Source organism: Macrotis lagotis, chromosome 3 (genome assembly GCF_037893015.1).
Source record: "Macrotis lagotis isolate mMagLag1 chromosome 3, bilby.v1.9.chrom.fasta, whole genome shotgun sequence".
Taxonomy (NCBI): domain Eukaryota; kingdom Metazoa; phylum Chordata; class Mammalia; order Peramelemorphia; family Peramelidae; genus Macrotis; species Macrotis lagotis.
The window spans coordinates 15,605,483-15,619,787 of NC_133660.1; the positions used below are offsets into that span (position 1 = coordinate 15,605,483).

At 42.3% G+C, this 14,305-nt stretch overlaps 1 protein-coding gene across 3 annotated transcripts in view; it reads right to left on the minus strand.

Moving 5' to 3' along the window:
• DLC1 (DLC1 Rho GTPase activating protein) overlaps positions 1-12,951 on the minus strand; it is a 221,154-nt gene extending 208,203 nt beyond the window's left edge. For 2 of the 3 annotated variants that reach the window (XM_074228166.1, XM_074228164.1), the window contains exon 1: positions 12,287-12,903. The gene's annotated coding sequence lies outside the window, so the exon portion shown is untranslated. Of the gene's footprint in view, positions 1-12,286 lie in introns of all 3 variants that reach the window. The other variant, XM_074228165.1, reaches the window with a different exon arrangement.
• Positions 12,952-14,305: the final 1,354 nt, after the last annotated feature.

The following is a 14,305-nucleotide window of genomic DNA, read 5'->3' on the forward strand; positions in this document are numbered from 1 at the left end:
GTTACTGATCTCTTCCAGAAAGGCTCTGCCATAATCCTGGGCAGCCCATGGGAGGTCAGCTGGGTGGAAACACTCTCCTTAGAGGGTCCCTCTTTACTTTTACACTGCCTTGATTCTCTGCAAGGGAAGAAAACAATGCTGAGAAAGAAGGGGATGGTGATGGAAGAAGGTCAAAGTAAAATTAAACTCGAAAGTAATAAAGTCTAGGTAGCAATTGTTAGAACAAAGTAAAGGAGCTCCCAGGACAGATTAGATACCCAAAACCTCAGGGTATCTATATTAAGCAAATATAGTTCAATAAACCCAAAGATATCTCTTACAAGGGAAAGGATTCACTATTCAACAAAAAATATGGGGAAAACTGAAAGGCAATCTGACAGAAATTAGGCAGAGACCAGCATCTCACAATACATTTTCACACTAAGCTCCAAAAGAGAAGTTTGACCTAAATATACAATTTTATGCCATAGCAACATTAAACAAGGAGAAGAGATCACTTTATTACCTGAATCAGTTATAACTTATCTTCCCCTTCCTTATGGCTCATGGGAATATTCTGAATGGAACAAGGGATTAAGATGATTTTAAAAGATATGATTAATAATTTGGATTAGCTTTTATAGATGAGTAAACTGAGGCCCCATGAGGTGAAGTATTTTGCCTGTAGTCACTCAGGTATCAGAATTCAGCCCATGTCCTTGGCTCTGGAACTATGGCTTTTCTCTCATCATCAAGTCCAATGCTCTTTTGGATTCTGAGGATCCTGACTGAGATCCACTGTGTTATCCATCCAGTAGTGCTTGGGCTTACCTGTCAGTTTGTCAGATGCATCGATCTGCTGCCCATGTCATCCAGGCTACTTAGCCCGAGAGCTCAGTCTTTCATCCAGTCATCTTGTCCAACCCAGTCCCTGCCCTTAAATCCACTGACTCCAGGATACAGGCCAATTTCCCTTTGTTCCCACCAACTTCCCACTAAAGCATTTCCAAACCTGATACTTCACTTCAACCACTCACAGGAGTGATCACCATGATCTCCATGATCCAAATGATCACATTGTCTAATCCTTTCAGTTCCCCCATCCTTGCCTCTCTCTATCTTGATTCTTTGTGGGGACCATGATCTCTAGGCCCTCCCCCTCTCCATCACCCCTTCTATGACCTCATTTTATTCCCTTTCAACTCTGGAACCCATATAGAAGTTCAACTTTCCTCTATCTTTTGTTCTCCTGTCCTACCTTGAGCCTTTGGTTACTGCCATCACTGTCTTGGAAGAATTATGATTACTGGAAGAAGTTACAGCCATGTGTCAGCTGGGTCCTCTAAAAACTCACCACCCTCCAGTCTCCTAGTCACCCTAATCCTTCTATTCTCTCTACAATGATTCTTCTAAACTTTTCCTTCCTTCCTTAGGGCACCTACACCTACTCTTTCAATCTCTCTCAGTAGCAGACCCTCCCTAAAATTTATAAACTCTCTGCTTATTTCCCAGTCTCCCCTCTTTTCCTCCAGTATCTGATGGCATTTCTCTTTGTAAAGACTCCTTTTCTTCTCCCTTTGATCCTATGCCTCTGCTACCACTGCCCTCTTCTTTAGTCTTGACTATTACCATCAGGATCCTTTCCTGTGGGTTACCAATAGGTCCAAGGGCCCCCCATACCTTAAAACAAAGAAAGAAAAAGAAAAATCTGACACCCTTGAAAGCTATAACCTTATATTCTTTCTCCTTTATAGCTAAAATCCTGGGGGGGGGACGTGGTCTGTATTCCTTCTTCCATTTCTTCACCTCCCACTCACTTCTCAAATCCTTGATTTCTGGGTTTTGATCTCAACTTTTTTTTTTGGTCAAGTTCACCAATGAACTCAGAATTCTAAGTATGCTTCTCTTTTCTCAGTTCTTTGTCCTTCTAACCTTTGTGCATTTTTTTTTTGTCAGTCAACACCAGGCTGACCTCCTCTCAAGTTGTGCTCATTTTAATGGCTCCCATGATACTTCTTTCTCCCAATTCTTTTCCTAACTGACCTTCCTCTTCAGTCTTCTTTGCTGGATCTTGATTCCTCATATGTCTGCTCAGCATGGATTCCCTTCTGTCTCACCAGCTTATCTCTTGATGATCTCCTCTCCCATGGCTTCAATTTTCAGATGATTCCTAAATATATATGTGCATATATATATATATATATATATATATATATATATAATATATATCTCCAACCCTCACATCTTTTCAAAGTTCAAATACTGTATCTCCAAAAGTCTGTTGGGCATCCCTGCTTCCCCCCTCCTCCCAGCTTCACATGGGTGTCTCGCAAAGCATTTCAAATGCAACATATCCCAATATATCTCCCTAATCTCAACTGTCTTTCTGTCTTTTCCTGTTTCTTTTGAGGATACCATCTTCCTACCAGTTACCCAGTTTTATAAGTGAAAAATATCTTTTATTCCTCTCTGCCTCTCACCTCCAATATCCAATTAGTTGTTGAGTGCTATCCAAGGCAGCATCTCTCAAATTCATCCCCTTTTTGTTCACTCTCCAAACTGTCAGTCAAGGAGGGAGCTTTACCTCTTCTCTGGACTAATGGAACTACCTACTAGTTAATTGACCTCCCTACTTCCAGTCTCTCAAAGCGATCATTCACCCTGTGCAGAAAATTATCTGTTTCTGTCAGGGTCTTGCTAAAGGACCTCTCAGTGGCTCTTAATTGCCTCTAGGATGGAATATAAACTTCTCTGCTTGCCATTGAAATCCTTCTGTGTTTTACTCTCAGTTTAGCTCCCCAGACATTTTTCATCATTCCCCTTCACTCTTCTGTGTTCTTGACAAAATGGGGACAGTTACTTTTTACTAAATTTGATATTTCATCTTCTATCTCTGTGACTTTGCACAGGCTGACCTCCAAGTCTGGAACATACTCTTTCTGTCTCTATGTAGCCCTCCAAGGTTCAAATTCAGCTTTGGTTCCAACAGGAGGTCTTTCCTGACCCTGGTGGTGTGGTTTTCTCCTTCCTAAAGATATCTTGTATGCACTCTTCATATTGTCCCCAGAATGTAAATTCCCTAAGCACAAAGTCTAGTTTTCATTGATCTCTTCATAGAACTCCAGGTCTGATACAATGTCCTCAAAAGAGTTGGCATTCCATACATACTTGTTGAATTGCATGGGAAAAGAAGAGAATAAAATTCAAGGCAAAAGATTCAATGAGTAATGCTATGAGGCCTCTGAACCCTAAAATTGTAAGAACCTCAAAAACATAGGGTTAAAACAAACATTAGAGAAAAATAAAATAAAGATTTATTTTCTGGGATCTACTGACTCCAAAATTCTATAAGTGGAGACCATCTAAAGACAGTCACAAAGAAATTGGGATAGTGAGTGAAATCTTATACCCTTTGGGGAATGGTGGAAAATCATCACCCTCCTTAGTGACCTGAACATAGGAATTTATATAATATCTCTACCCACTGGTAAACTGATCCACAATGATTATCATCTTTGTATCTCTTCTTGAATTCTCTTATCTCTTCCTGGGATAATGGTCTCCTTACATCCTGAGCATTGTTCTCCTAGTTTTATAATTATCATAGGGAACTTAATTTCTAACTAGTGAGATGGTGATCTGATATAGGCCTGATATTCTCTAAGGGAATTAATCTTCTATCACAATATAGTTATGAGAATTTATTATTACTTTCACAGTACTTTGACTTTTTGGTAATCAAAGAAATCCATAACAAAAACCAAGGGGAAACCAACCCAGGAGTGATGGGGAAATTCTGCAGTGAAGATACTGAGAGAAGTTAGCAAATTTGGCTTTAATTCCTGGCAAGATTTTGTAACATGTCATGTCTTCTGACCTTTAGCCTTACTCTTTCTCCTCTCTATGACTTCTAATCCTTCAATTCTTTCCCAGACTATCGCCCCTCTACTCCTGCACTTCCCTCCCTTCCCATTATTGACCTTTGGTGAACCAGCTCTAGTCTATTCTGTCCTTGCATCTCTTTTCTTTAACCCATGCAGATGACTCCAAACTGGAGGAAATCATGAGTCCCCAGATAGAACCCTTCACAAATATGTGTTGCTATCATCTCAATTAGGTCTTAATGCAGCTCTCGCTGCTCTCCAATTTTTCTTCATTCTTCAGTTCTCCCAGAGAATACATTACCTGTACTCTCTTAGCTGAGAAACTCATGCCTCATATATGCCTAAAACCAAAAACTGAGCCCATTATAGTTGAGAATTCTCTTTCCCCTCTTTTCTCTTCTATCACTCAGATGCCTTTTGCCATTATCTTTTCCTTCACCCCATCTCACAAGAAAAAGTAGCCCTTCTTGCCAAGCCTCTACATGCATAAGTGGCCTCATGACATCCAATTTCCTCCAGAAAATTGTATCCTCTCTAATTCCCATGCTCTCATTTTTCTCTAATCTCTTCCCATATCCTGGCTGATTGGCTACTACCAACAAACATGCCCATGTCTTCTCCAACAAACAAAACAATACTCAATTCTATCTTGGCTGGTTGTCATCTTGTACCTTTCTTCCTTTTCATGGCTAAACTTGAAAGAAAGTCCACTGGATGTCTTCATTTTGTCTCCTCTCATTCTTTTCTTATATCTCTACAGTCTGGCTTCTGACCTCATTATTCAAATGATATTGTGCTTTTTCCCAAATTACCAATGATCTCTTCCTTTAAAAAAATTATGGATGTTTTTTAAAAGAATTTTATTTAGCAGACCAAAAGTTACTATCTTCAGTTTTTAAAACTTATCTTATGTATTATGTCAGTTTTTTCTCTTTAATATTTATTCCTTCAGTTTGGATCTGATACTTTTTTCACAACAAGATTAGGATGGATCTATGCTTAGCGGAACTACACATAGTAGAGCCTATATTAGACTGCTTTCTGTTGGGGGAGGGGGAGAGAAAGGAGGGAGAGAGAAAAATGCAAAACTCAAAGCCTTTAAAAAATGATTGGTGAATGGGGCGGCTAGGTGGTGCAGTGGATAAAGCACCGGCCCTGGAGTCAGGAGTACCTGGGTTCAAATCCGGTCTCAGACACTTAATAATTACCTAGCTGTGTGGCCTTGGGCAAGCCACTTAACCCCATTTGCCTTGCAAAAACCTAAAAAACTAAAAAACAACAAAAACAAAGAAGATTGGTGAAAAATTATTTAAATCCCTCTCAGAATCCAACTCTACCCTCTCCATCCCAGATTACAAAGAAAAATGAAGAAGAAGGAAACCACACTAAACCAGCACAACCCACCAAAACATCTGAAAAGTTCTCATCTCCTGCCCAGACTATTGCAATAGTCTGTGGGTGGATCTTCCTAACTCTCCCCATTCCAGTCAGTCACCAAAGTGATCTTCCTACTGTCCAGGTCTGACCAAGTCCCCCTCCCCTATTCAACAAATTCTAGTGGTTCCCTGTTGCCTAAATGATCATTCTCTGGTTGTTGTTCAAAGTTCTTCATAACCTTCCCTCATCTCTTACTTATTTAGCCCTCTTCCTCCTTACTTTCCTATATGTACCTTTCCATCCAATGCCACTGGTCTTCTGATTTTTCCTTGAACAAGATATTCCCATTCCTGGGGCTGAAGATTTTATCTGAACATCCTCCATTTTGAAAACATTCTTCTTTTTCACCTTTGCCTCCTGGCTTCCCTGACTTCCTGTTAGTTTTAGTTCAGGTTCCACATTCTGCCCAAAGTCTTTCCCAATCCTCCTTGATCTGAATGCCTTCCCTCCGATATTACCTCTAATATGTCCTGTTTATCACTTGCTTGTACCCAGCTGTTTGCTTGCAATCTCCACATGAGACAGCAAGTTTCTTGGGGGCAGAGGGCAGTTTAGTCTTCCTTGGTATCCCTAGGGCTTAGCAGAGAGCTCATGCTCTGGTACATAGTAAGTGTTTAATGACTGTTCCTCATTGATTGAAGATTAAATCAATTAAACACTGAATTGATAGTGTTAAGTCACAGACTTGGATTAAGTCACAGAGCATCTCTATGATTAGGGAGGCACAGTGATGAATTTGTCAGAAAATAATTTGGGCAAGTTAGTGGATTGCAAATCGACAGTGTACCACTGTAGTTGAAGCAGTTGCTTATTTCACTGTTGGGCTGCCTTAAGAGGCAAGCTATGGAGGCATCAGGAGGAGATGACTCCTCTCCACTCCTCAGTGGTCAGACCAGTCTGGGAACACTGAATCCAGGTTTGTATACTACCTTCTTCAAGAGGAGCTTAGAGATCAGTTGTGATTTTTACCATTTGGGGCATCATTGCTCATCAACTATGTCTAAGCTATTGACTTGTTAGAGCTAAGATTGTAATTAGTCAAAGATTAAAAACAATAAAGATATGATCTCATTATATGAAAGAAGACAACTCAAAGATGACCTATTTTTAAAAGTTATTAGGCTTTCTCCCTCTCAGATAACTGAATGTGAACATCAGTACAGACGATCACTATTTTCTTAGGAACTATAAATATTTACATTGAAAAATAAACCATTTACATAGAAAACTGATTTCTATGTAAATCAGTTCAGCATTGAGAAAACCAAAATGCCTGAAAACAAACTTGTCTAATAGACACCTACTCAACTTAGCAAGAAGAGTGATATCAGAGCCAAGGGCAATGACACTTTAGAAAAGAAATGCATTTTTAAATACATTGAGGGGAGGAAGAAGGTTGAAAAATTAGGAATAATATCACTTTGTAAAATGGTCAAAGCCAGTGGTGGGAGAAACAAGATCATAAAAAGCTTTTTATATTGCCCAATGAAGTAGACTTATCCTGAGGGCTTTGAAAGATATAACCAGGAGGAGTATAATAACAAGCAGTTAGGAAGTGGAGCCTTTAGAGCTTATTAAGGCTCTGATTATCAAGGACAGGGGAACTTCCAAATCTGGTATTGGTCCTGAGTAGGCTTCATGAGGAAGAAGTGGAACAGAAGAGGGCAGGAAATAAAGTGAAGAAATGTAGCTACATTTATCCAAGCATATGCAAAGTCCAGCCACATGGGAGGAGATGAAATTTCATAAAGGTCAGAGAGTTTGTTTCTCAAGGCATTTGAGAGGGCATGAGGCCAAAGGCTTGGAAATCATCTTGACCCTTACAAGAAATAAAATAAAATAATGCTTATTATTAATGCTGTATATGAGTAACTAGTGATCCATGTGTCTACTTTTTTATGGGAATATAAATTAGAGTCTTCTCCCACTGGGTTGAGGGCATCATGACAAAAGCTTTGAGAAGGAAAAGGACTGAGGGGCAACAAGGTGCATAGAGTGCATAGAGCACTGGCTTTGGATTCAGGAGAACCTGAGTTCATATCCGGCCTCAGATTCTTAATAATTACCTAGCTGTGTGACCTTGGGCAAGTCATTTAACCCCATTGCCTTAAATAAATATTTTTTTTTAAAAAAGAGAAGGGAAAGGATGGGCTTCCTCTAATGACATTCTATAAGCCCACCATTGATTATAAAGTCCTGGGAACACAAGCCCATCATATGTGCTTTTTGGCTGAATTTAGGCTTTGGACTTACTAGGCATATATGTGACAACAGAGAACAGTTTGTTCAGTGATCCCCTGAAAATTACACACGTGTACATACACACACACAGACACATGCTTGCCAAAAGTGAGCATCATTTTCATGGAAACTGTCCATTATAATATCTAGAGAGAACTTTCTGCCAAGATGGTGATTGATTTCTTTGAGCTCTGGAATGTTTCAGAGCTTCCTAGATGAGGTCTGTAACTACCCTAAATACTTTGATCTGTTTACACAAGAAAACCCAAATGGATGAAAAATAACAGTTGGGGAGACTGTGAAGAGCAGGTGACCAGATACCTCTAGGAGCTGGCCCATCATGATATCTACCTTGGACAGAAATGTCAAATGACCAAAGACCTGGATCCGTACTTGGAGAGAAGAGAGCAGATGGGATTTCCCTTAGTAAATAGTACAGTTTATTTATGCACCCTATACTTCTCCTTGAAACAAGGACTCACTTACTTAACAGCAGTATTCTTTTGGTGTGTGTGTGTGTCTGTGTGTGTGTCTGTGTGTGTGATTTAAAATGTTTCAGAAGAACTGAGGGTAGGCATCTCCTAAGAAGATGGAGATATGCCTAGTGATCAGGAGCTGGCTCCAACAGATTACATAGGCAGAATTATCCTGGGAAAATGGCCTAAAGTTTATTATCAGAAAGTTGAATGTCTGGGAAAGAAGATGGACCCATCTTACAGGGAGAGGAAGGGCTACTGCTGGATGGGCCATGTACTTCATTGGGAACCTTGGATTGTGCAGGAACTGAGAGAAATGGTCTCCAGAGGAGAAATGAGGATCAGCTGGGGAATCATCCCCTGACCCCAAAGGTTGTGTGTGTGTGTGTGTGTGTGTGTGTGTGTGTGTGTGTAGTCATTTGTGAGTGTGTACATGTGTATAACTGCCAAAGCAGTGTGGGAAGAATTCATATTTCCCTCTACTAGCCAGTCATGGGACTCATTACAACACAACTACCTTTCTATTTATCTCTCAACACTGCACTCTATATGTACTTTGGGATTGATCCAAATAGCCTCCATGGGAGTTGGGGATTGGCCTCTCAGAGCAATTAGAAACTACCCAGGTCCTCACAGCAGGTCTCTCCCTACTCCAGTCCATCCTCCTTTCAGTCAGCAACAGGACCTGACCATGTAATCCTTTTCCACAATAGCTCCCTATCACCTCCAGAATAAAATATTATTTCATATTTATAAAACCCACTTAAATGTCTGTTTTTATGCAAGTCTTATGACATTCATTATAATGTGTAGGGTAATGCAGAGAAATAATTGTAAAATTAGTAGATCTATACCTATAGAGTTGAATGATCAAACGTTATTGTTAGAATCACTGGTCCAATTGCTCCCTTCTTCCATGTTGAGGGAGATTATTTTAGGTTTCCACCTCCCTCTATAAGAATTTATTCAATCCCTTTTGTGAGTTGAACTTTGAGGATGCAAAAACAAGTGAATTGGGCTCTGCTGTCAGGGTCTTTCCTCTCTCCTGGGGTGTAAAACATGCCAGAGGAGAGCCATACAGCTGTGGACTTCCCCTTCCTATTCAGGAATAGTGGGGCCAATGGCAAGGTGCCCATACTGAGGTGTCCATGTGGATGGCTGAAGAGACGCAGCACAGTCCTAGGCCCTCTCTCCCTAGCCCAACCTCTTGGAATCCCTGGGTTATGTCAATTGTAGTTCTGTCCAAGGGCTATCTCCTTTACCAGACTTTTCTTGACTTTGCCCTGCCTCTGGGCTAGTCCAGCCAAGGACGTATTTTTATTTATTCTGCCTGTATTTTGTATATAGTAATAAGGGTCTACGTTGTTGTTCTCACCTCCTGGCCCCAGCAGAAGGGGTTATTTCATTTTTGTCTCAATACAATGCTAGTACAAACAGCAGTTGTCTCTATAATGCTTCCTGGTTCATTGACTTGGCCCGGGGTCTGAGGAGCAACTTGGGTGGCTAGGTCCTAGTCCCCAGAACAGAAGGAGAATGCAGACCAGTGTCATTACAATACCCCCTGCCTTAGTTGGATAAGTAACTGGAGAAGGCAAACAGACCATTTTCCAATCAGGTCATGCATTTTGAATAATCCTTACTAGTTATCAAAGAAATGCCACTTTAAATGACATTGCCGCACCCTATCAAGTTGGGGGTCCACACAATCATGGCAAGCACAACCAGGAACTAGAAGAATCATTTCAGAAAGCAATCTGGCATCGGACTGTTTGGCTCCACGTATCCCCAGAAAGGAGCATAACTTGAAGGTGTTGTCAAACTAAAAATACAAACAGATAATCACAGCTGCCCCTGCCCCTTGGATGGACATTATTGTAATGACCTAATGCGTTATGACATGAAGGCTCTAAGAAATATCACATGAAGACCAACACAAGGGAGGAGGCCTGAGAAATCTGTCAAGATTTCTGTGGAATGTGGCTAAGGGCAAAAAACTACGCCAGACCACCGACTCTAACCGCCCAAAAAGAAAAGGAAAGAAGAGAGACTGGAGGACCTCAGACCTCCACTGGAAGCTTAGAGCTAGGCACTGAGACCCTGAGGCACCAAAGAGGTCACTTGGTCAAACCTAAGCCAGCCTAATTTGTCTTATCTAGGCTTCAGACCAAGTTGACAGAAATCTCTTGTTGCAAGGACTTGGGGACAGGCATAAATCACTCCTTCCTGGAGATGGAACCTTAATTAACCACACAAAATACAACCATCTGCACCACTTATTTTGTGAAGACACCAAAATGGGACTGAGTAGTTTTCTGTAAGTAAGCTCAAAAAGTCATTGGGGAGGCCACAGATGCCCCTTCCTTGATTTTCTAATTTTCCTGCACCTAGTGCACACGATCCAAACAACGAATCCAAGGTTTGACACTAATCTTGACTTCTTCCATGGTGACCATGGGCCAGTCAGGACAGGAAATCAGTTCTGAAAATTCATGTAAGTCATTTACATTTTTAAGAGTCCCCCCTTTGAAGTTGAATCTCTGTACCTGACTCTGCAAGGGGTAGCCTGGGGAGAAGCTTCCTGGCCTCAGAGCATTCATGGGAGTCTGTGTATCTGTATGTGTATGTATGTGTGTGTGTGTGTGTGTGTGTGTGTGTGTGTGTGTGTGTGTAGTGTGTGCATGTGAGTGTGGGGGGGAGGGGTGTCTACTGGAGCCCTCATATTAAAAACAAGTCCTTGTGGCTACATTTGCCCACTGACAAGGGAAGCAAGAAATTAATCTCGTCTTCCAACTGGAGCAAATTGTGTCTCTATTGTTTTTGATAACGAGTTTGAAGAAAAAGTGACTTGACAATCTGTTTAGAAAGAAGTGGGGGCTGAGGGAATGTGCCTCCTGTTCTGTTTATTTTTCTTCTTTTTAGGGAGAAAGCAAATCAAACCCACACCCAGACTTTATTTTAAAGCTGACATTTTGCTCACCATCTGGGTGGAAGAGTTCCCCATCACCCACCATCCCGAACCTCTAGCTGAGCCTGGAAACCTCTGACCAGTCCAAGAGGCTACCGCTTCTCCCCCTGCAGCCTCTTATCCATGGAGGGAATAGTAAAGGCTGGGCCACATCAGCACCGAAGCTCCCTTTGCTCTAAGCTGGGCAGCCCTAGGAGTCTCTCCCATCCCCAAAGTCCAGCTCTCATGGCTCCGATACTCACTGGGCTCTGAGTAGAGACTGAACAAAGTCTCCTCAGGCTGCCCAAGGCAGCTGGAGCCAAAACCTAGACTGCTGAGCTTCTCTCCCGGGCAGGAATTTGTGTCTGCTCAATTCAGACTGATGCTTTGTGAGAGGGGCCTCCATAAGCAGGCCCCAGATTGCCTGCAAAGTATTTCCTGCCAGAGAGAGAGACAGAGAGAGAGAGAGAGAGAGAAAGAGAGAGAATGAGAGAGACAGACAGAGACAGAGAGACAGACAGAGACAGACAGAGACAGACAGAGAGACAGAGACAGAGGGAGAGAGACAGAGACAGAGAGACAGACCAAGAGAGACAGAGAGAGAGAGAGAGAGAGAGAGAGAGAGAGAAGGAGAGACAGAGAGACAGAGAGAGAAAGATAGTTAGACAGAGACAGAGAGAGTTAGAGAGAGAGACAGAGACACACACAGAGACACAAAGACAGAGACAGAGTCAGAGAGACAGAGAGACAGAGAGAGACAGAGACAGAGAGACAGACAGAGAGAGAGAGAGAGAGAGAGAGAGAGAGAGAGAGAGAGAGATTGCATGATGGAAAGAGAGAGGGAGAGAAAAGACAGAAAGGAAGAGAGACAATGAGAGAAAGTGAGAAGGGGAAAGAGGCAGAGTGAGACATCAAGATGGAAAAGAAAAAAAAGAAGAAAAGAGGAGAGAAGCGGAGCCGGCTGGACATTTGGAGAATTCTCCCTCTGTCCTCCCAGTCCTGGGGCTCATCTGTCAAGGCTCCAGAATGTTCTCTGCAGCTCCGGCCTTCCCAGATATTTTCCAGCCAAAGCTGCTTACAGTAAGGCCATTCTCCCAGCCCCAAACAGAGGCCCCCGTTCTCCAGCCTCTCCCAACATTCTTTTTCTCTTTGGGACTCCACAGGGACTCCTGGAAGGGAATGGAGGAAAGTGGGCCTCTTCCAACCACAATTCCCAAGCAAACCTTTTCCCATGTGTATCCATAGGACCCCCAGCACGAAAGCCCCCAGACCATGAGGCTGCCCGCTAGTAGGACAAAGGAGCTGGGAGCCCGGCTTAGCCTTACCTTGGGTGGAGGAGTCGCTGGAATTGCACCCATCCGTCTGGGGAAGAGGAGATGACCCCATCGTCCTGAGTCTGGATAGATTTTGTTGTCAAATGAAGCCCAATAACTAGACTCTCCAGGGGCTTCAGGGAGGGCCTGGTCCAATTCCTGCTCCAGCAGCCACCCCTGTCAGTGCCCAGAGCCCCTTTTGGGGACGGACTCATCTATCTCTCTCCTCCGGCTTGCTTGTGCCTCCTCCAAATGACTTCCTCCGAAGGAAGGAGCGGCTTCAGACTGGGAGCGTGGACTTTCATTTGGTTTTGATTAAAACCAGACAGCCTGCTCTGGAGAAGTCAGCTCTGGACTAACCTCATGGAAACTGTTGGGGTGGCTTCAATTAAGGCACCAATTAATAATGGACGGAGCTGGTCTTGCTATGAACGAATGGGCCCAAAAACAGGAGAGCAAGGTCAAGGCACTGCAGGAAGGAAAATAAGGGGGGGGAGAGAGAGAGAGAGAGAGAGAGAGAGAGAGAGAGAGAGAGAGAGAGAGTAAGGCAAAGCCTCATTCCTTTCTGAACCAAAACTGTCCTTGGGGGAAGGGGAAGGAACACATACCGAGAGGCTCAAGGGACCTCCAAGATGTGGGAAGGCAAAGGGAGCCTATTTTGTTATAGAAAAGAAGCAGCAGTCCTCTGAATCCAAGGAACTTTCAACTGCTTCCAGTGGGCCATGAATGGGTCCGCTCATTGTTATTGGTCCTTTAGGAGTTAGAAACTTTTTTTTATTCCCAGGGACTGGTAGGATGAATGCAAGCCTGGAGTCATCAGCAGCTTGTGGTTTTCTGGCATTTTCTCAGAATGAGAGGGCCTGGGATGATGACAAATTTTGCTGAGATAACCATTCCATGTAGAAAAAAATAGGGAGGAGTTTTTCTTTTAAAAAAAAAGCAGCATTCACACTCAGCTCCCTGTTGAACTTTTCTGAATGCTTTCTAGGTGCATAGAAATGAAAGAATACATAGAGATCCAGTCTAGCACATACTTCAGACAGAATTCTTTCTACATCATAATCCAAAACATCTAGTTTCTCTGCCTTGGTTTGAGTGCATCTAGGGTCCTCCTAGAGAGTTCACTATGAACCATAATATCCTATCACACTTTGCAGTAGTTTTGTGTATCAGTCTTTATCTTGAGCCAATATTTGCTTCTCTGCCTTCTTTCCTTTGATACCAAGGCCCCAGAAATCAGCCCTTCCTTTTCAGAAGGCACCTATTCTATCCTCTTCTCCAGGTTCACAAAACAAGAAGCAGAGATCTGGGCTTCTAGTCACCTTATCTTCCTGATTGCTCTCCAAAACATTGTCTAACTTGGCAAAGGACATTCTGAAATGTGATTCTGCAAGCAGGAAACAATTCAGATGTGGTCTGGGTAAGGAAAAAATAGATCAAGATACAGGCTTCCCTTGTTTGAGATCCTTTGCCATCTCTAGTGTGACTTAGTATCACATTGGGGTTTGAGTTGGGGCAACCATATCACATTGTGTTGGCAACCAATAAAACCCGAGATCTTTTTTTTAAATGAAAACTATTGTCTAGCTACTCCTCATGAATTCAATTATGCAAATACCAATTAAAATATCTACTATATTCAAAAAAATCATGCTTGGTGCTTGTCGTTCAAAGATGAAAAATCATATCATCTCCATCATCAAGGGCCATACTTCCCACTGCCACTTGTATTTGTGCATTTAATTGTATTGAACTTTCAAATCAAGTTCATATAACCTTTTTATAGCCCATCTTGTTATAATTTTTGCTCTGGAGGGCTAACTCTTTGAGATCTTTTTGGATCCTGACTCTTACATTCAAATTGTTAACCATCCATCCCAGCTTTGAGTCAACTGTGAATCTGATGAATAGACTATGGCTTTATCCAAGTTCCCTGAAAAAAATGTGGAGCAGTGCAGTCAAGGGCAGGCCACTGGAACACTCTACTGGAACTCTCCTGCCCCCAGTGACATTGCACTAATAGCAATTATT